Raw genomic sequence first — 21,581 nt, forward strand, 5'->3', positions numbered from 1 at the left:
TGTATATTTTAAATCGAGTTCCTAGTCGATTGAGCCATCCAAAATAAGGATAAGGATCGCTCGAGCTCGAGACTAAAATCTGTGATGATATTACCACGTTTCATTGGTATGGACATAGAGATGTTCAATAATACGGATTGGTGCTCATATGATGAGTTCACTGAATTACCCTCCCTCGGACTTCCCAATTAGTTATCATTCATCGAGTGGATTAGTCTGTGGTTATGGTTGTACATCATTAGTCCTTAAGATCCGAGATAACACTGAGGCTCTACATGCTAGGACTGTGCTTTAACTCGTTTACCGACTCCATGAGGATCATCAGATGGCGAGATTGGGTATAGTTGCGACACATGTAGGAGCCAGTGCATTGTAGTCGGGAATTCACCGCTAACCTACGGGTGTGGATATCCCGTGTGATCTAATGAGATAATAGTGCATGGAATCTCTGGCCAGAGTATGAGATGCGCATTAGGGTAAAGGAGTTACCTAGTTGCACATGTAATGCCACTAAATATTCTCAAAGATGCATCATATCATTATCGAAATTCATATGCGACCCTCGATGAACCAATGGTTGCAGATTTGATCAGGATATATAAGATGAAAGATTGTAATACTGTACGTTAACCATAATCGATTTGTTCTTGCAGGAACTATAAGTGATACCTAGGGAATCATGGGGCGATGCTACTTAACGCTTCTACTATGATTCGAAGGGTCAAATCAGAAATGAATTCTGACATTCCTATGATCACGGAGTTGATGCATAGAATGAGGCTAATAAGGGTAAGCCCACATAAAGGACAATGTCCTGAATCACAAAGAGTTATGAACTCACGGCTAGCTATATCTCTGAACCATTGAGGGTCACACAAGTACTAGTTTCCCTGTTCTTCTTGAGATAATAAATTCAAAGAGTTGAATTTGTGATAAACAAATTTGATTCAATCGATAGATAAGCTTATAAATAAGTTTATAAAAACTTATAGAAATTTTGAGAACATTGTAAAAAGCCCATGATGCATAAATATAGATATATATAGGATATATATGGATATATAATGATATATATATATATTTAATTAAATATGGTGGGACCATATTTTATTATTATTATTATTATTAATATATATATATATATTTACATTATTGCTTCAAATTAATGGGAATCATTTATTGTATGCAAAATTATTGAACCCGAGTCTTCAATAATTCAATAATAGTGTCGGCAATTGCAATCCTCAATGTAGAATTGAAAGCGAGTGTCGGCAACTCCAATTATTTCACAATTGAGAAGCTCTCAAAAGGAGAGGCAGAAGCTTTGCTCTTCTTCTTGCAAACCTTCGGCACCCAGAAGCTTAATTGAAGAATTGATTCGATCAATTTTTTCATTTAATCTCGACAACGAAAATTTATTCTTCTTCTTAAATGTAATTAAGAATAGGAACAAGAAATTCATTCGTGGATTTGATTTGAAGATCCAAGAAATGAGATATTTCAGTTGATTGTTCGTAAGGATATACAACAAGAGCTATTTTCGCTAATCACGGAATAGATGGAGCCAAGTGAATTTATTCACCGAAGGTATATTTCATAACACATTTGAATGATCTTTTAACAATACGAGTGCCCAAGCAAATTTTGAACGTCAAAAAAAATATTTTAAAACTTTCATTACAACTTGGACACGAGAAAAATTGTACACCAACGTTGGTATTAGAGTCAAGTTCTCTATATCACATGGTTAATTTCATGTTGAGTTTTTACTTTTAATCGCATAAAAAAATTGAGAAAAATTAAAAATCGCAGTGCCTTAAATTTTTGTAATTTGCTATTCTCGAATTTCTACAGTATCGTGTACATGAATTGCAATACACAATTAATATTGGGCCTTACTGCACGGGCTCAATTGTGAATTGCAATTATGAATTGTGAATTGCAATTCATGATTGCACTTGGTTCGTACAGCAAAATTGCAAGCTGCCCGAACAATGCAGGCTGCCCGAATTGTTCGGGCAGCGTATGGGCGAAGAGGCGGGCTGCCCGGAAAATTTTCGGGCAGCCTCTTCCATGGGTTTTTTTAGAAAGGAGTCTCGGGTCGTTGCTATTTTTATAATTTTAAATATTTGGATACAACTAATATTTTGCGAAAATTTGACATGTTTATCCTTAAAATTAATTTTAGTAAAATTATAAATATTTTCTTATTAAATAAATAATTAGAATGTGATTTTAATTATTTATATTAAAATGAGCTTTACACGAAATTAATTATTATTGAATTAATTGGAAATTAAATAAATGAGTTTATTTAATTTGTTAATTCATTTAATAATTATGGCGGTTAGTAATAAAATTACAAGATACATGACTTGATAGATTTTATAATATATGATATTATATGCATAAGGGATGATCGAGAGCCATGACCAATGTGCTAGGTGTATGTTAGGATATTTTTTATGTCTCAACTTGTATAATTTTATTTAATAAAATAAAAGTGGGTCTGGTTTATGGCTCGTTCACACCACATAAAATGTATCCCTTATGTGTCATGACTATTCAAATGCAATTATTTGAAATAGTGGGAGACCAAGATTGGAAGATAGTGGGTCCAATGATCAAGACGAAGACATGTAAAATATTGGAAGCTTATGTAATAAGTTGCATTTGCATCCCTACATTTACCTAGGATTCGGGCTTGGATCCATGTTTGGCTCACATGGATCGAATAGTATTGGCAATCGATCATCCTTATTTATTTAATTGTCATATTATGATATATGTTAGAATAATGTATGAAAACTTCAGAGATCGATCTACGGTCTCAAGCAGGCATATAGGAGTTGGAATCTCAGATATGATAACAATATCAAAGAGTTTGGTTTTGTTAAAAATCCAGAGGAATCGTGTGTGTACAAGAAAGTTAGTGGGAGTGCAGTGACATTCCTAGTACTTTACGTTGATGATATCCTCTTGATTGGAAATGATGTAGGATTATTGCAATAAACTAAAGTGTGGTTAGCAAGTAAATTTTCCATGAAAGACATGGGTGAAGCATCCTATGTATTGGGAATACAAATCTATAGAGATAGATCAAAGAGGATGTTAGGGCTCACCCAAGCCACTTATATTGATATCATACTAAAAAAATCTCTATGGAAGAGTTCAAAAGATGATACTTACCAATGTATCATGATGTTGCTCTATCTAAATCAATGTACCCTAAGACTGATGAAGAGATAGAGATGATGACACGTGTTTCCTACGCGTCAACCATTGGTAGTATCATGGACGGTATGATATCAATGCGTCCTGATGTAGCATATGCTCTGAGTGTTGCAAATAGATATCAGGCGAACCCTGGTCCATTACATTGAAAAGTCGTGAAAGATATTCTTAAGTACTTGAGAAGGACTAATAATTTGTTCATGGTTTATGGGGGTGGAGAATTAAAATTGGAAGGCTATACTAATTCTAGCTTTCAATGTGATGTGGATGATTCGAAATCGACTTCTGGTTCTGTATTCATGCTTAATGGTGCTGCTGTCTCTTGGAAGAGTTCCAAGCAAGACACAGTTGCGGATTCCACCACAGAAGCCAAATACATTGCAGCGTCTACTGTAGCCAAAGAGGCAGTTTGGATGAGGAATTTTGTCCAAGAGTTTGGCATTATTCCAAATGGAGTTAATCCAGTCTTGTTGTATTGTGACAACACTAGTGCCCTTGCATTTTCTGCAAGTAATATATTCGTAAGTACGAGATCGATCTACAAAGATAATGTTTTAAGTTTAAATTTAACAATTATAGATTCTAGATGAAAAGATTATTATAAAATTTAAAATACACAAATTATAAAATTTTCAAGGCTCAAAGATTCATTATTGGTTTATTTAAGATTGTTTAAAAAAAATAAATAAAAGAGAATACTATAACAACTGTCCTATAAAAACAATTAAATATTTAAATAAGTATATCATATAATATGTTCTCACTATATAAATATGAGATTAACCGATATTTAATACCAATAATTATATATATAAATGCATAAATATAAATTGACATAAAAGTAAATGTTAGATTAAATCACAATATTTCATTTAGAACAACCGGCAGAGTCACGCTATCGTCTAAACAAAATATGTGACTTAATATGTTAGATGTGATAAAGTAAATGTTAGATGTGATAAAGTAAACGTTAGTGTTAAGTTAATTAAACTATATTTTTCATTTAGACTAACAGACAGAGACACGCTATCGTCTAAATAAAATATATAATTTAATTATAATTAGATACATATATGTTTTTATTATATAATAATGTAGTATTTATTATATCATATTAAACAACAAATCAAGGTAACTACTTTCAATGTACTAAGTATTTGATGTAAATAGATAACAATGAATCATCCAAAATTATACCTAAAAATAAAGATTAATTAGTAAAAAAATAGATAAAGTAAGAATATAAAAAATATATAAACAATCTTATTTGATCAATAATGAAACTTTTTCACCTTGACATTAATGGATTTAGTTTGCCATCACCATAAAACTCGAAAATAAGGATAAAAAAAATTCATATTTAAACTTGAGAAATATGCACACTGAAACTTTTATTCTCACACTTATACACACAATATTTATTTTACAAATGAAGAACTTGCATCCAAAACTAATAAAATACTTCTATTTATAGGTCAAATGAGAATAAGAGTCCAAGACTCCATAAATGTCAAGTAATAAATTTTGCAACTTGTTGTCTCCTTCAATATCAAAGCCTTGACCCTACTTTAATTGACATGTTTGATGACATAAACCACCGAATTGAATTTTCCATAAAACATTAAACACGTAGAAAATTTTCTGTAGATGATTTTGGACATATGATACACTTCATTTGGATAAAAGGTGAAATAGTTATGATATTTTTACTGCAAGCTGATCATAGTAAAAGTAAATATGTCTCCTATTTGATGTTTGCACATTTTGATCATCTTAATGAGGTTGTTGGAATTTCTTATCTTCTACAAAGTTGAAGATGCCTCATTTATGATTCTATAGGATTTGAAATTACTCCAATATGACCTTTGTAGCTTGAGTAATTTTATTTTTACCAAACCTGCCCAAACCGTAAAATACAATATTTTTAGTAAAACATTTAAATATATACTCGTAACACAAATAATATAAATTTATGATTTAATGTAACTTAAGTTTTAAAACACAACTTTTAACAGATAATTAATTGCTAATTTTAAGTATCATCACACCTATAAACACACTTTTAAGGAAATCATATGTTTATTTATATATATTTTTATCAACTAATATATTAATATATAATTGGATGAGTTGTACATATATATTTCACACTATATAAAAATATTAAATATATATTTTATAAAAGCTTTGAGAATAATATAATTAAAATGATAATAGACAGTATTTTCATAACATGTATATAATTTCAGGAATGTTAATGTAAAAGTTTCAACTACATTTTCTCTCGAATTAAAGTATTTCATAAATGGTTGTTTTTCACTCATAAAGTTGGATAAAAATTGTACACTAATTGAAATGGATAATATTTAATGTAGACAATCAAATAATCTAATATTGAAAATAAGACAGGATAATTTACAAAGAACAAACTCATTTTGTTTTTTTTTTTTTTACCATTGACTTAAAGTTGTTTTTACATAACCAAATACCTCCAATAAACTTTGAAAATGTAACACTTTTTTTTCTAAGATTATTTATATTTTTTTATGAGGTAAATTTATTAAGAATTTAAATTGAGAATTATAGTAATTGTATTAATACACTATATCATTACAATCAAACTTCAAAAAACTTTGCAATAAGTTTTTTTAATGGGTTTATTCTAGTAATTAATCATTTCTTAATAATCAATAAAAGCTTATAAGTAGTTTTCTCAATGTTCACCTCTCACTCAAAAAAATTGTGTGAATATATATTAAACTTTTACAAATTAATTCCTCCAACTATACATGTTACTATTCATGTAATCAATATCACGTTAACTATATACTCATAAAAGTTTTATAAAATATTTTATTTGAAATCACACAATTATATATTTATTTATAATTTATTTCCCATAAATTATATATTTTCTATTAAATTGATAAAAAGAAATATAAATATTACATATAAACAAAAATACTACATCTTTTCAGTAGTTTTCAATTTAAATATATGAAATATTAAAAACTAATCTATTGTGATAATATGATAAACAATAACTAATGCGTCTCAGGAGTTTTTGACTCCTTACTTTGCCCTTGAAAGGAATAAATATTAATATTATAGCAATATATATATAGTTGTGTGTGTGTATATATATATAGAGGTTTTTAACAAAAACATAAAAGAACAATAACTAATACGTCTCAGGAGTTTTTTACTCTTTACTTTTCCAATGGAAAAAAAATTAAACATTATTATTCTAGCAATTTTTTAATTATTATCATTTACTTTTTTCAATATTAAAAAATAAAAGAAAGATAAATAAATATAGAATAATAAAAAGAGGAAGAAGATAACACATACCTTATAAAGTTTTTTTTTAAAAAAACATAATGGAAAACGTACCGTTGGATTACAATATTTTATTTTTCTTAATCTTGGATGTTGACCAATCAAGTTGAGATAATAATGGATCCGGTTCATAAGTAAATCATTGCAGTAAATTAATAAGTCCACTTTCATCTGTAGCAGAAATCAACATCTTTCTCGATGCTTGTGATATGAATCCCTGTTCCACAACATCATCAAGAAATGATATTAGTTTATCATTGTAATTATTAACATTTAACAAACCGATTGGCTTATGGTGAATATTTAGTTGTGCCGAACAGACAGTGTGAAATTTTTTTTCGAAAGTACCAAAACCTCCTAGCAAAGCAATGAAAGCGTCTGAATGTTCAATCATTTGATTAATCCGCTCATGCATATTATCCACTTTCATTTCTTCCCCTATTGTTTCTCCAATAAGATTAGTCGAATTTGTTGGGATAATACCCAAGACTTCACTTCCCCCGTCTTGTGCTGCTTTGTCGATTTTCCCCATCAATCCTATACTACCACCAACATAGACCAAATGAATCTTCTTCTCTCCAAGTATTTTTCAAAGTTTTTCTGTTTTTTCTTCATAGATTGAATCTTTCCCTGTACTAGATCCACAAAATATACAAATATTTCGAATTTTGTTTAATGAAGAACTTGACATATTTTCGTTGATATTCTCTCTCTCTCTCTCTCTCTCTCCTTTTTTTGTAAAGAAAATTCAAGCATGCATTTATAGAAAAACAATTATACGTAAATTCAAAATATAAATAGTAAAACACATACACACATATAAATTCTTGAAATGAAAAATATATATTACCGTCGTGGAAAGTACCATTTATCCTTTGACGTTGGAGTTGAGATACCCAATTCTTGTGATAGGCGATATACAGGATCTAAATTAAATACAAGACCATCTATATAACGATTCCTTTCATAATAAAATTTTGTCCACAATTTGAAAAGTTCGTTTTGCACGTATCTACTGGAATGCGTCTAAGAGACATTGGAATGGGATCTAATGGTTCTTTACTCAGGAAATTCCTAATGAATAATATTTTATCTTCTCTATTTGCGGATGTTATTTCAATATTTCTACATCGTCCCTCACAAGTTCACCTAGCACATTTGTAACATTCACTTATTTTTTTAGCTCTACGTTTTTTTAGCATAACTACTTTTTCCAAATCCAGGCATTTTTTAATAATTATCTTACTTGCTTTCCCATCAAGTCAAATCTTTGCTTCAATAATAAAGCGAATATCGATCGTCATGGATGCTAAAATAGGATTTATACCCGACGATATTCGCTTTATTATTGAAGCAAATGTTCGACTTGATGGGGGAAGCAAGTAAGATAATTATTAAACAAATGCCTGGATTTGGAAAAAGTAGTTATGCTAAAAAACGTAGAGCTAAAAAAATAGGTGGATGTTACAAATGTGCTATGTGGACTTGTGAGGGACGAGGTAGAAATATTGGAATAACATCCGCAAATAGAGAAGATACAATATTACTCATTAGGAATGACCTGAGTAAAGAACCATTGGATCCACATCCAATGTTTCTTGAGACGCATTTTAGTGGATACGTGCAAAACGAACTTTTCAAATTGTGGACAAAATTTTATTATGAGAGGGATCGTTATATAGATTGTCTTGCATTTAATTTAGATCATGTATGTCTTCTATTACAAGAATTGCGTATCTAAACTCCAACGTCAAGGGATAAATGGTACATTCTAGGATGGTAATATATATTTTTCATTTCAGGTATTTATATGTGTGTGTATGTGTTTTATTATTCATATATATTTTGAATTTTCGTATAATTATTTTTTTATAAATGTATGCTTGAATTTTCTTTACATAAAAGAGAGAGAGAGAGAGAGAGAGTATGTCAAGTTTTTCAATAAACAAAATTCGAAATATTTGTGTATTTTGTGGATCTAGTACAGGGAAAGATTCAATCTATTAAGAAAAATCAGAAAAACTTGGAAAAATACTTGGAGAGAAGAAGATTCATTTGGCCTATGATGGTGGTAGTATAGGATTGATGGGAAAAATCGTCAAAGCAACCCAAGACGGGGGAAGTGAAGTCTTGGGTATTATCCCAACAAATTTGACTAATCTTACTGGAGGAACAATAGGGGAAGAAATGAAAGTGGATATTATGTATGAGTGGATTAATCAAATGATTGATCATTCAGACGCTTTCATTGCTTTTCCAGGAGATTTTGGTACTTTGGAGAAAACTTTTCACACTGTTTGTTGGGCACAATTAAATATTCACCATAAGATAATCGATTTGTTAAATATTAATAATTATTATGATAAACTAATATCATTTCTCGATAATGTGGAACAGGGATTCATATCACAAGCATCGAGAAAGATGTTGATTTCTGCTACAGATGAAAGTGAGCTTATTAATTTACATCAAGGATTTACTTATGAACCATATCCATTATTATCTCAACTTGATTGGTCAACATCCAAGAGTAAGAAAATAAAAATATTGTAATCCAATGGTACGTTTTTCATTATGTTTTTTTAAAAAATTTTATAAGGTATGTGCTATCTTCTTCCTTCTTCTTTATTTATTTATCTTTCTTTTATTTTTTTATTATTGAAAAAAAATGATAATAATAAAAAAATTTCTATAATAATAATATATATTTTTGTCCAATGGCAGAGTAAGGAGTTAAAAAATCCTGAGACGCATTAGTTATTGTTCTTTTATGTTTTCTGTTAAAAAAATTATAACATATATATATATATATATATTACTATAATATTAATATTTATTCTTTTCAATGGCAGAGTAAAGAGTCAAAAATTCCTAAGACGCACTAGTTATTGTTTATCATATTATCACAATAGATTATATTTTAATATTTCATATATATATTTAAATTTCAAACTACTGAAAAAATGTATTCTTTTTGTTTATATGTAGTATTTATATTTCTTTTCATAAATTTAATTGAAAATATATAATTTATGAGAAATAAATTATAAATAAATATATAATTGTGTGATTTCAAATAAAATATTTTCTAAAACTTTTATGAGTATATAGTTAAAAGTTATATTGATTACATGAATAGTACCATGTTATAATGGAAGGAATTAATTTGTAAAAGTGTAATATATATACTCACAAAAATTTTGTGAGTGAGATGTAAGCATTGAGAAAACAACTTATAAGCTTTTATTGATTATTAAGAAATGGTTAATTATTAGAATAAACCCATTAAAAAAATCGGTAATTTATAATTCAGTCCCCAAATCTAAACTTAAATTGGTAATCAGTCCCTGTCAGAAAAAAACTTTGTTTAAACTCCCTGGGCCCATATGTTTTGTTTCGGATGAAATTTGGTACAAAACATGAAAAATATGGTACAAATACATGATATTTGAGTATCAAATATGTTACATCTAGTATAAATATATGATTTTCGAGAACTAAAAAATATTGATATTAATAACACATTTATCTTATTTGGATCAAAATCGGTACAAAACATTGAAAATATGGTACGCATATGTGATTTTTGAGTACCCAATGTGTTAGATCTGGTACAAATATATGATTTTTGAGTACTCAAACACATGTTGCAAGTTCACATTAATAAAGATGTTTAGATTTTATACTCAAAATTATATTTTTTGCACTCGATCTTGAACAATTAGTGCTCAAATATCTTGTATTTGTACCATATTTTCAATGTTTTGTACTTAATTTTATCCGAAAAAAATAATGTGGGTCCAGGGAGTGCATACAAATTTTTTCTGACAAGGGACTGATTCTTAATTTGCTTTTGAATTTAGGGACTGAACACCAATTCACCCTAAAAAAATTGGTTGCAAAGTTTTTTGAAGTTTGATTGTAATGATATAAGGTATTAATACCATTACTATAATTCTAAATTTAAATTCTTAATAGATTTACCACATAAAAAAATATATAAATAAAATTTGAAAAAAAGTGTTACATTTTCAAAGTTTATTGAAGGTGTTTGGTTATGTAAAAACAACTTTGCAGCCAAGGGTAAAAAAAACAAAACAAAATGAGTTTGTTCTTTGTAAATTATCCTATCTTATTTTTTAATATTGGATTATTTGATTGTCTACTTTAAATATTAGCCATTTTCAATGAGTGTATAATTTTCATCCAAATCCATGTGTGAAAAACAACCATTTATGAGATACTTTAATCCGAGAGAAAATGAAGTTGAGACTTTTATATTAACATTCCTGATATTATACATGTTATGAAAATACTTTCTATTATCATTTTAATTATATTATTCTCAAAGTTTTGAGAATATATATATATATATATATATATATATATTAATAATATATATTTAATATTTTGATATAGTGTGAAATATATATGTATAACCCATCCAATTATATATTAGTTGATAACAAGATTTATAAATAAACATATGATTTCCTTAAAGGTGTGTTTTAAAATTTCAAAGTTTGCAAATTTGAATATATGTAATAAGGAATAAAAATCTAACTTGTGATTTTATGATATTTTATTTCTAAGGGACTAGTAATAAGCCGGTTTGGGGGTGTGATGAAACTTAAAATTAGTTATTAATTATATGTTAAAAGTTGTGTTTTAAAACTTAAGTTTCATTTAAATTATAAAGTTATATTATTTTAGTGTTATGTGTTTATCTTTAAATGTTTTAATAAAAATGTTGTATTTTATAGTTTGTGCAGGTTCGGTAAAAATAAAATTACTCAAGCTACAAAGGGTCATATTGGAGTAATTTTAAATCTTGTAGAATCACAAATGAGGCATTTTCAACTTTGTAGAAGACAATAAATTATAAAAACCTAATTAAGATGATCAAAATGTGCAAACATAAAAATGAGACAGATTTACTTTTACTATGACCAGCTTGTAGTAAAAATATCATAATTATTTCATCTTTTATCCAAATAGAGTGAATCATATGTCCAAAATCATCTACAAAAATTTTCTATGTGTGTGATGTTTTATGGAAAATCCAATTCGGTGGTTTAAGTCATCAAACATGCAAATTAAAGTAGGGTCATGGCTTTGACGTTGAAGGAGACAATAAGTTGCCAACTTTATTACTTGACATTTATGGAGTCTTGGACTCTTGTTCTCATTCGGCCTATAAATAGAGGTGTTTTATTAGCTATAGAGGCAAGTTCCTCGTTTGTAAAATAAATATTGTGTGTATAAGTGTGAGAATAAAAGTTTTAGTGTGCATATTTCTAAAGTTCAAGTATGAAATTTCCTTTATCCTTATTCTTGAGTTTTATGTTGATGGCAAGCTAAATCCATTAATGTCAAGATGAAAAGGTTTCATTATTGGACAAGTAAGATTGTTTATATTTTTGTATATTCTTCCTTTATCTATTTTTCATTTTACTAATTGATCTTTATTTGTAGGTATAATTTTGGATGATTCATTGTTATCTATTTACATCAAAGGTACCTTGAAAGTGATTACAATGATTTTTTGTTTAATATGATACAATAAATATTACATTATTATATACTATAAATATATATGTATCTAATTATAATTAAATTATATATTTTATTTAGGCGATAGCATGCCTCTGCCGGTTATTCTAAATGAAATATATGATTTAATTAACTTAACACTAACATTTACTTTATCACATCTAACATTTACTTTATCACACCTAATAAATTAAGTCACATATTTTGTTTAGACGATAGTGTGGCTCTTCCGGTTATTCTAAATGAAATATTGTGATTTAATCTAACATTTACTTTTATGTCAATTTATATTTATGCATTTATATATATAATTATGGGTACCATGTATTAAATATCAATTAATCTGATATTTATATACTAAGAATTATATTATATGATATACTTGTTTAAATATTTAATTGTTCTTATAGGATCGATGTTACATTATTCTCTTTTATTTATTTTTGTTAAAAAATATTAAATAAACTAATAATGAACCTTGACAATTTTATAATTTGTGTACTTTAAATTTTATAATAATATTTCCATCTATAATATATAATTGTTAAATTTAAAATTAAAAGATCCTCTCTGTGGATCGATCTCGTACTTACGAATACATTACTTGCAGAAAACCTACACTTGGGTGAATTACAATTTAAGTAATAACAAGTTTTTGGCGTCGTTTCCAGGAGGTATAAATTCAGTTTAAGTTTAGTTAATTATGTTATCTATGTAAATAGTATGTTGTTTTTAATTGTATGATTGTTTGGAGTCTTAAACAAAGTGGTAGACTTATTCGAGTATCTGAAAAAATTTTAAACATGAAAGATAATAATAATAATAATAATAATAATAATAATAATAATAATAATAATAATAATAATAATAATAATAATAATAATAATAATAATAATAAAGAACATGATCAACCAAGAACACTTAGGCATCATATGAATCCAATAAGAACTAGTACACCATCTTGTTTAGTTTTCCTCCTGATACGTCTAATTTCAATTTTAAACCTCAAATCATTCAGCTTTTACCAAATTTTTATGGTTTAGATTCTGAAATACTTTGAAGAGGTTTGCAACACATATAATGATCAAAATTGTAGCATGGATATAGTTCGATTAAAGTTTTTTCCCTTTTCTTTAAAATATAAAGTTAAAACATGATTACAAAATTTGAGATCAAGCTCAATAAGATCATGGAAAGAAATACAACACAATTTCTTAAAAAAAATTTCCCCTCCCATAGAACAAAGTCTTTTAAATACAACTTTTTCTAAAAAACAAGGGGAAACGTTTTATCAATGCTGGGATAGATATAAAGAGTTACTAAATACATGCCCACATCATGGCTTTGAAATATGAAGGATAGTTTCTCACTTTCATGAAGGTTTAATACCTAAAGATAGACAAATGATAGAATTCATGTGTAATTGAACTTTTGAAGATAAAAACCCGAATGAAACTATGGAATATTTGGAGTCATTAGCAGAAAATGCTAAAAATTGGGATAATATAGGCTCAATTGAACCACCAAATAAAATCAATAATTCAACAAATGGGGTTGGTATTTATTATCTTAAAGATGATATAGATATTCAAGCCAAACATGCATCTTTAGCAAGAAAAATCGAGTCATTAGAAATGAAAAAGAGTGATCAAATAAAAAGCTTTCAAGAAATTGGTATATATATATATATATATATATATATATATATATATATATATATGGATTCAAGTTTCAATAGATCTATCTCTTTAAACTCTATTGCTACAATCTCATATGACTCTAAAAGGATAATTAATACTGGAGAAATTATCATAGAAAATTTTGAAGTAAATAAACAATTTTTACATGATGATTTTTATGCTAAACATAATTTAAATAAGAGATTATGGTTCTTTGAAAAAAATTTAGATTCTAGAAAACTAATACAAAACAAATTTTATGAATACATTAATGCTAATAAAAAACATATTCTATTTTTTGATTGGTTTGAAATCTATGCTACTCAAAATTCTTTAGAATATCCTTTTCCTAAAAAATCTTCTTTTCAAATAGAAATAAAAAATTCAGTTTTTAAACCATTTCAAATATCAAAAACTATTGTTAAAAATATTCAAGACAATAAGTCTGAATTTATAAAAGCTGTTCAAGATCAGTTGAGTAGAATAGCACCTACAACTAACGGCTCTAGTAAACTAACAGATCTGATAGCCCTTGATACCCCAATGTCTAATCTACGAATAAAATTTTAAATAATGAATCTAATATTAGTGAATATTTAGAACAATTCCAAAATCATACAAACGTTGATAAGATAACTTGGGATTTACCCATACAACAACCATTACAAATAATCCATGCTCCAGATTTAGGAATAGTTAAACTTTTAGCACAATATCATTTCAATGTCTCTTTTTTGTCTATAATTGAAACAAAAAAGGAATGACAAAATATAACATCCTTAGTCTTTTACAACAAATGACTATGGTTGCAAAAGCTTATAAAACCCAGATCAGGACACATAATAAAACAATTGCAGAACTCCTCATAATAGGATTCTCTGGTCACATAAAAGGATGGTGGGATTATTATCTTACAATCCAACAACAAGAAGAAATTCTAAATTCCATAAATGAAAAAAGAATATCAATTCTTGATGAAAATGATAATCTGCAACAAGATGTTGTAGCAAATTTAATTCTAATAATTTATTAGTGATTTTACACATTTAAAAGATAAAAATTTTGAATTATTGTCAAATTTAAAATATAAAAAATTAAATGATTTTCAATGGTATAAAAATACTTTTCTAACTAGAGTAATGCTTAAAGAAGACTCTAATCAACCCTTTTGAAAAGAAAAATTCCTTACGGATTTACAAATAAGATTAGAAAAAGTAACAATGACCATATAATATCTTACAGTGATTTTGTTTTTGGTCAAACCCAACAAGAAGGTTTAAAAATCTGTCAAGATTTAAAATTATAAAAACACTTAAAATGGGAAATGAAAAAAACTAACTTTAAACAATTAGATATAAATACTAATAAAACTTCTTCTTCAAAATACTTAAGAAATTGTCTAGAAACCTATAAAATTTCAAATAGAAAATTTTTTGAGAAAAATCTAAAATGTTTTAATAAACCAAAAGAATAATTTTATGAAAAGCCTTATAAAAGAATTTATAAAAGACCTCCCAAAAAACTCAATAATTCCAAACAAAGTCCTGAAAAATACTTCAAAAACATTAAATGTTTTAAAAAAATTCACACTGCAAATTATTTTAAAAAATTAAATGTAGGATTATTAAATAAAATTTCTAATCTTTTAATAGATTCTTCAGAAAATACAAATGAATCTCTACAACTTAATGAAATAATCACAAACATTGAAAATTCTGAAAATAAAATCAATATGTTTTCAAAAGATCAATTACTTCTCTTAGATTTATTAACATAAATGATCATAATATACAAAAAGACTATTTAGAGAAAATCCTAAAATCATTAAACCAAAGAAGAAAATAAATTTTTACCAAGTAAATCCAAAAATATTTGTGATAAGAAAATAAAAAATAAAAATATAACTATTCAAGATTTACAAAAGAATATAAAACAAATAAAATTAGAAATAAAGGATTTAAAAGAAAATCAAATTCAAAAATCTGAAACAATAAGATCAATCTTTCAAAAAAATAATTAATGAAGAAGAAACACAAAATATTCAAAATATTCCAGAAGATTTTATTTTTGTATTAAGGGAAATAACTTCTAAGAAATACCTTTTTAAAATAAGAATTGTATTTTAAGAAGATTTTAAAATTGATATCGTAGCAATTTTTGATACAGGTGCATATTTAAATTTTATAAAATCAAACACTGTACCTACAAAATTTCAACAAGAAACTAAAGAAAAATTATTTGCTGCTAACAACTCTGAACTAAACGTAAATTCTAAAACAGGAGCTTTAATTGAAAATAATGGTGTTACTCTTAAAACTGCTTTTATCCTGATTAATAAAATTCATCATGCTATAATTTTAGAAACACCTTTTATTACCCTCATTACACCTTATAAAGTAAAAAATGATTCTATATATTTTAAACTTATAATAATAAAAAATTAGAATTTAAGTTTTTAGAACAACCTAAAACTAGAAATCTTAATCTAATCCAAGCTTGTTCAATCTATGAAAATAATATTAATATTGAAATACAAAAGAAGAATTTTCAATTGGACAATCTTAAAAAAAGACATTTCTTTAAAAAAAATTCAAGAACAATTAAAAACTCATGAATTTCAAAATTTCAAAAATTATTAGAAACAGAAATATGTTCTGATATTCCTAATGCTTTCTGGAATCGAAAACAACATATTGTAGATCTTTCCTATCAAATAGACTTTAACGAAATGCAAATACCCACAAAAGCCAGACCTATACAAATGAAATTTGAATTAGAAGAACATTGCAAAAAAGAAATACAAGATTTAGAAAATAAAGGATTAATTTCCAAATCTAGATCTCCTTGGAGTTGTGCTGCTTTTTATGTCAATAAAAATTTTGAAATATAAAGAGGAACTTCACGGTTAGTAATAAATTATAAACAATTAAATAAAGCATTAAAATGGATCAGATACCCTTTCCCAAATAAAAAAGATTTATTACAAAAACTTTACAAAGCTAATATATTTTCCAAATTTGATATGAAATATGGATTTTGGCAAATCTAAATCTCTCAAAAGGATAGATATTAAACTGCTTTCACATTCCCTTTTGGCCAATTCGAATGGAATGTGATGCCCTTTAGATTAAAAAATGCTCCTTCTGAATTTCAAAGAATCATGAATGATATTTTTAATGATTATTCAAAATTTTTCATAGTTTATATAGATGATGTATTAATATTCTCTAATAATCTTGATGAACATTTTAAACATTTAAAAACATTTTTTATGTTTCCAATCAAAATGGTTTGGTATTATCAAAAGCAAAAATAAGTCTTTTTTCAAACAAAAATAAGATTTTTAGGACATTATCTCAAGCTACTATAACTCCTATTAAAAGATCTTTACTATTTGCAAAAAAATTTCATGATAAAATATTAGATAAAACTCAATTACAAAGATTCTTAGGAAGTTTGAATTATGTTCTAGATTTTTGCCCAAATATTAATAAAATAGCAAAACCTTTACAAGATAAGAAAAACCCAATACCATGCACTGAAGAATATACTGAGATTGTAAAAACCATTAAAAAAATAAGTATTAGAAATTACTTGTTTAAATATTATGATCCAAATTTACCAAAGATAGTTCAAACTGATGCTTCAGATCTAGGATACGGGGGTATCTTAAAAAAAACAAAAAGTTAAAGAAAAAATAGTCCAATATACGTCAGCTCATTGGAATGATACTCAGAAAAATTATTCCACTATTAAAAAATAAATTCTAAGCATTGTTTTATGTATATAAAAATTTCAAAGTGATCTTTTAAATCAAAAATTCTTATTAAGAATAGATTGTAAAAGTGCAAAAGAAGTTTTACAAAAAGATGTTCAAAATCTAGCTTCAAAACAAAATTTTGCAAGATGACAAGCAATATTGAGCATATTTGATTTTAATATTGAATTTATTAAAGGAGATACAAATTCTTTACCTGATTTTCTTACTCGAGAATTTTTTGAAAAACAACAATGACACCCAAAAAAGATAAAAAGCCTGTCCAATCTTCTACAGATCAAATCAAGACAAAGACTTGGTATGAAATTGTTAAACAGAAAGAAGAAGAACTAAAAGATACTGCTCAATCGAGACCACAGGTAAACAGTGATATTGAAAAAAAGTTTAAATTCCTGGAAAGCCTTCTGGAAACTCTGGAAGTAAAAACTGCTATAGATCAACCTCATAAAAAAGAAATTTCTAGCAAAAATTCCTGAAAAGAAGTTTCAAACAAAGATTCCTTTGCAAATATATCAAATTTTGAAAATACTACAAATTCCCAGCTTGCCCTTACCCAAAGATCTTTGAAATTCCCTTCTGAATTATTTGAAAAACAAATCTATCAAACATTTATCCAAACAAAAAAAGGATTTCGTGAGCAAGATCCTTTTCACACTATTCAAAATTATTTTGGAAAAGGACGATATTATAAATATTGGGATGAAATGAAAATTCCTCTCTATTACCAAACAATATAAGAATCCACGGATTCAGCAATATTCAAACATTTCTTCATTGATGCGAAGCATGAAGATCCAGCTTATTCTACATGCAAAATTTTAAAAGTTATTGCACCCATTGATTGGAGTCACCATCTATCAGAAGCCATCCTTTTCATTGAGAAATATAAAGAAACCTCATTCTTTGATATTCGTTTTAATTACGGGGACTATCAACAAGCCTTGTATAATGCCTTTTTGATACAAAACCAAAAACATAAGCACACATGGTTATTCTATTTTGATAACAAAACTTGTGATCTTAGACGATTCCAAAACTGGTGGAACCTTTGGTGGGAATTTTTTGGTTCAGCCTATGAAATTCTTTGTTGGGATCGGTTCAGAGGGTAGAGGGGGGGTGAATACACTCTGAAACTTTTCTTCTTCTACTTCAAAATGATAAAGTGAGGTTTAGTTCACTTAATCTGTTTTCTCAACTTCTAAAACGGTTTGAACAACTTAAATAGTGCGGAAATAGTTCAGAGGTTTTAGTGATGCAAAGTTTATAATGCAATGTATGAGCAGAATGTAAGATAAATAGCAGTAAAGACTAAGGCACGATTTATGGAAGTTCGAAGGCTTAATCCTTCTACGTCTCCCCTTCTTCCACTTAGGAAGGAATTCACTAGAAGACTTTGGTTATTACAACGTCTTGTAATACACCCACTTCAGACTTAGGACTTATCCAATGCCTAATCCGAAACTCCTAGATTTACACAGATAAGATTCTCAGTTCTTATCAGACTGGTGGAAGCTTTCAGAGTAGCTTCAATTCTCTTCAACAATGAGTATAGTTGAGTTGAGCTTCTCAAACTGCAGAGCGGTCGAGAGGCTTGAAAACCCTAGGATGATCCTTGACGATCAGATATGTGAACTGTAGGCGAGGTTTTATTTGAGCAGCAAAATGAATGATCTTGTAAGTGTGCTCAAGTATATCAGATGAGGACTTCTGATATTATTCAAGTGATTGAGTTGATTGAGATTTTTCTGAATTGCTTGTCTCTCTTTGTTGTCTGTTGTCTCACTTCTTGAGCAATCTTCCCTTTATATAGGTCAATCATCAACGTCTTTATTTTGAACGTTCTGATGCTGCATTGAATGCACATTTAATGCTCATAAATGCATTGATGATTCTGCATGAAGATCGTACACTGCAGACAACTTCCAGGGTCCAAAACTGGAATAAACGGTCGAATGCTTTATCTGTAGTCATTCTGTGTTTTTGCCATTTTGGTGCAACCTGTTGTCTCGATTGCAGGAGTCAACATATCTTCTGACACGCCGGTTCTGCTTTTAATAAAAGATCTTGCAAAGAACATCTTGTCACAGGTACTTGTCTTGAGATATCCTGATAAACAGTTGGCATTCTACCTGTAGAGATATTTGTCCTCTGCTGGTTTGAATAACCAGTCGATAAGCTTGTGACTTCAACCGGTCGAGAGACAAAGGCGGTTGACAAGCTTCCGGTAGATAGATTTATCCTCTGCTGGTTTTGATAGCCAGTCGATAGGCTTGTGACTTCAACCGGTCGAGAGACAAAGGCGGTTGACAAGCTTCCGGTAGATAGATTTATCCTCTGCTGGTTTTGATAGCCAGTCGATAGGCTTGTGACTTCAGCCGGTCGAGAGCAAAGGCGGTTGACAAGCTTCCGGTAGAAGTTGTAGTAGATTCCTGAAATACAATGGTTGGCAGCACATTCCTATACAATGAGTTGTTGTTTGTTATCACCAAAATATCGGATTCAACAATTTCCCCCTTTTTGGTGATGACAAAACTTAAGTGCTCCAAGAACAATATGAAAGCATTAAAATGAACTTCATTGAGAGAATGAATTTCATTAAGTACAATAAGCATTTTTATTACACCTACAGAAAAAAATAAGATGCAGCTGCGATAAGTAAAGAAGAGATAAGTTGTTCATCTTTTGAACCAACTGGCTCCTCCTGACCTATCGCCTTCTCTTCTTCTTTTGTCGGCTTCTTCTTTTCTTCTGGACTCTTCTTCACGTCTTCTTGCCTCTGCTGCTCTACGTTGCTCTTCTTCCCCCTTTTTGGCATCACCTTGGTTGAGTCGAAGGATGACCTCAGTGAGTTGAGTGCCAAGGCAGGCTTGCATAGTGTCTATTTTTGCATCGATTTGAGCAAGTAGAGTGGCTTGCATAGTGTCCATCCGATCATTCAACTGCTTATGAAGGCGGTTTTCGGATCGGATAACTTGTTCGGAGACGGTAGAGAGCGTGTTGATTTGAGTGCGATGATGATTAGTGATCTCTGTGGACAGACGAGCAAGGTCTCGAGACACGGTCTCGAAATGCCGAATCATCGTCTGGCGTGAATTATCGACCGATAAGGATGAGTTTGTTATGTCTTGAGAGAAGGACCTAACCGTTTGCATGAGCTCATGAAGCCGATTTATCAAGGTATGATCTAGAGCTGCGGCCATGGCTTCAATTAAAGAATCATCAGTCTGAAGCATTTGCCCTTCTGGGTCATTTCTTGGTGAAACCGGGCTAGACTCACGATGATGTGGTGCGGGTGAACTGGCTGGAGAGCTACCCGATGGACCTTCCAATAATGGTACAGTTGGAGATGTAATAGTTTCGACTGCAGCCAATATGGTTGGTGGAGTACCAGGATCAGCACTTGGTTCATCCATAATGAGATCTTCCATAAACTTTTCAGTAGATGGAGACGGTTGAAGTGCTGGATCAGCATCAGTCACTTGCTGTTCTGGAGATGCAGGTGATACAATAGTGCTTGATATCTCCGTTGGGGGCACTGTTGCTTCACTACTGCAAGGAGCCTCTGTCACAGAGGTGACAGGTATCTCTTGTGCAACCACTTCTAAAACATCTTGTGAATGACCGGGAGAAGTGTGAGCGGTCGTCACTGGAGAGGAGTGAGCAATCACAACTGCTTCCGGTTGAGTAACTGCTTGGACTGCGGTTGAGGAGGGGTCGACCGATGAAGATGCTGCCACACTCGATCTTAGAGCAGATGATTGAAAGAGGTCAGCAGTGATGAGATCGGTCAGAATCCCATCTGAAGAAGGGAGAGCATAGACGTCTTCTTCACCCTGATCTTGAGTGAGAAAGGTTTTCATCATCACTTGTGCTTCCAGCACATAAGCTTGTAAACAGGCTGCTGAAGCTGGTGTTTTGACATTGTTGAGAGCTTGGAAGTGCTGAAGTAGTTGAGTGATTTGACGTAGACTATCCTGTAGTCCAGTCAAAATCACAAA

General features: G+C 29.1%; 1 protein-coding gene across 1 annotated transcript in view; it reads left to right on the forward strand.

The window, feature by feature from the left end:
• Positions 1 to 1,303: 1,303 nt before the first annotated feature.
• LOC140893482 (uncharacterized) overlaps positions 1,304 to 21,581 on the forward strand; it is a 48,539-nt gene continuing 28,261 nt past the window's right edge. Inside the window, exon 1 of the transcript XR_012153159.1 lies at positions 1,304 to 1,587. The gene's annotated coding sequence lies outside the window, so the exon portion shown is untranslated. The remainder of the gene's footprint in view (positions 1,588 to 21,581) is intronic.

This window comes from Henckelia pumila, chromosome 3 (genome assembly GCF_033568475.1).
Source record: "Henckelia pumila isolate YLH828 chromosome 3, ASM3356847v2, whole genome shotgun sequence".
In the NCBI taxonomy this organism is placed as follows: Eukaryota; Viridiplantae; Streptophyta; class Magnoliopsida; order Lamiales; family Gesneriaceae; genus Henckelia; species Henckelia pumila.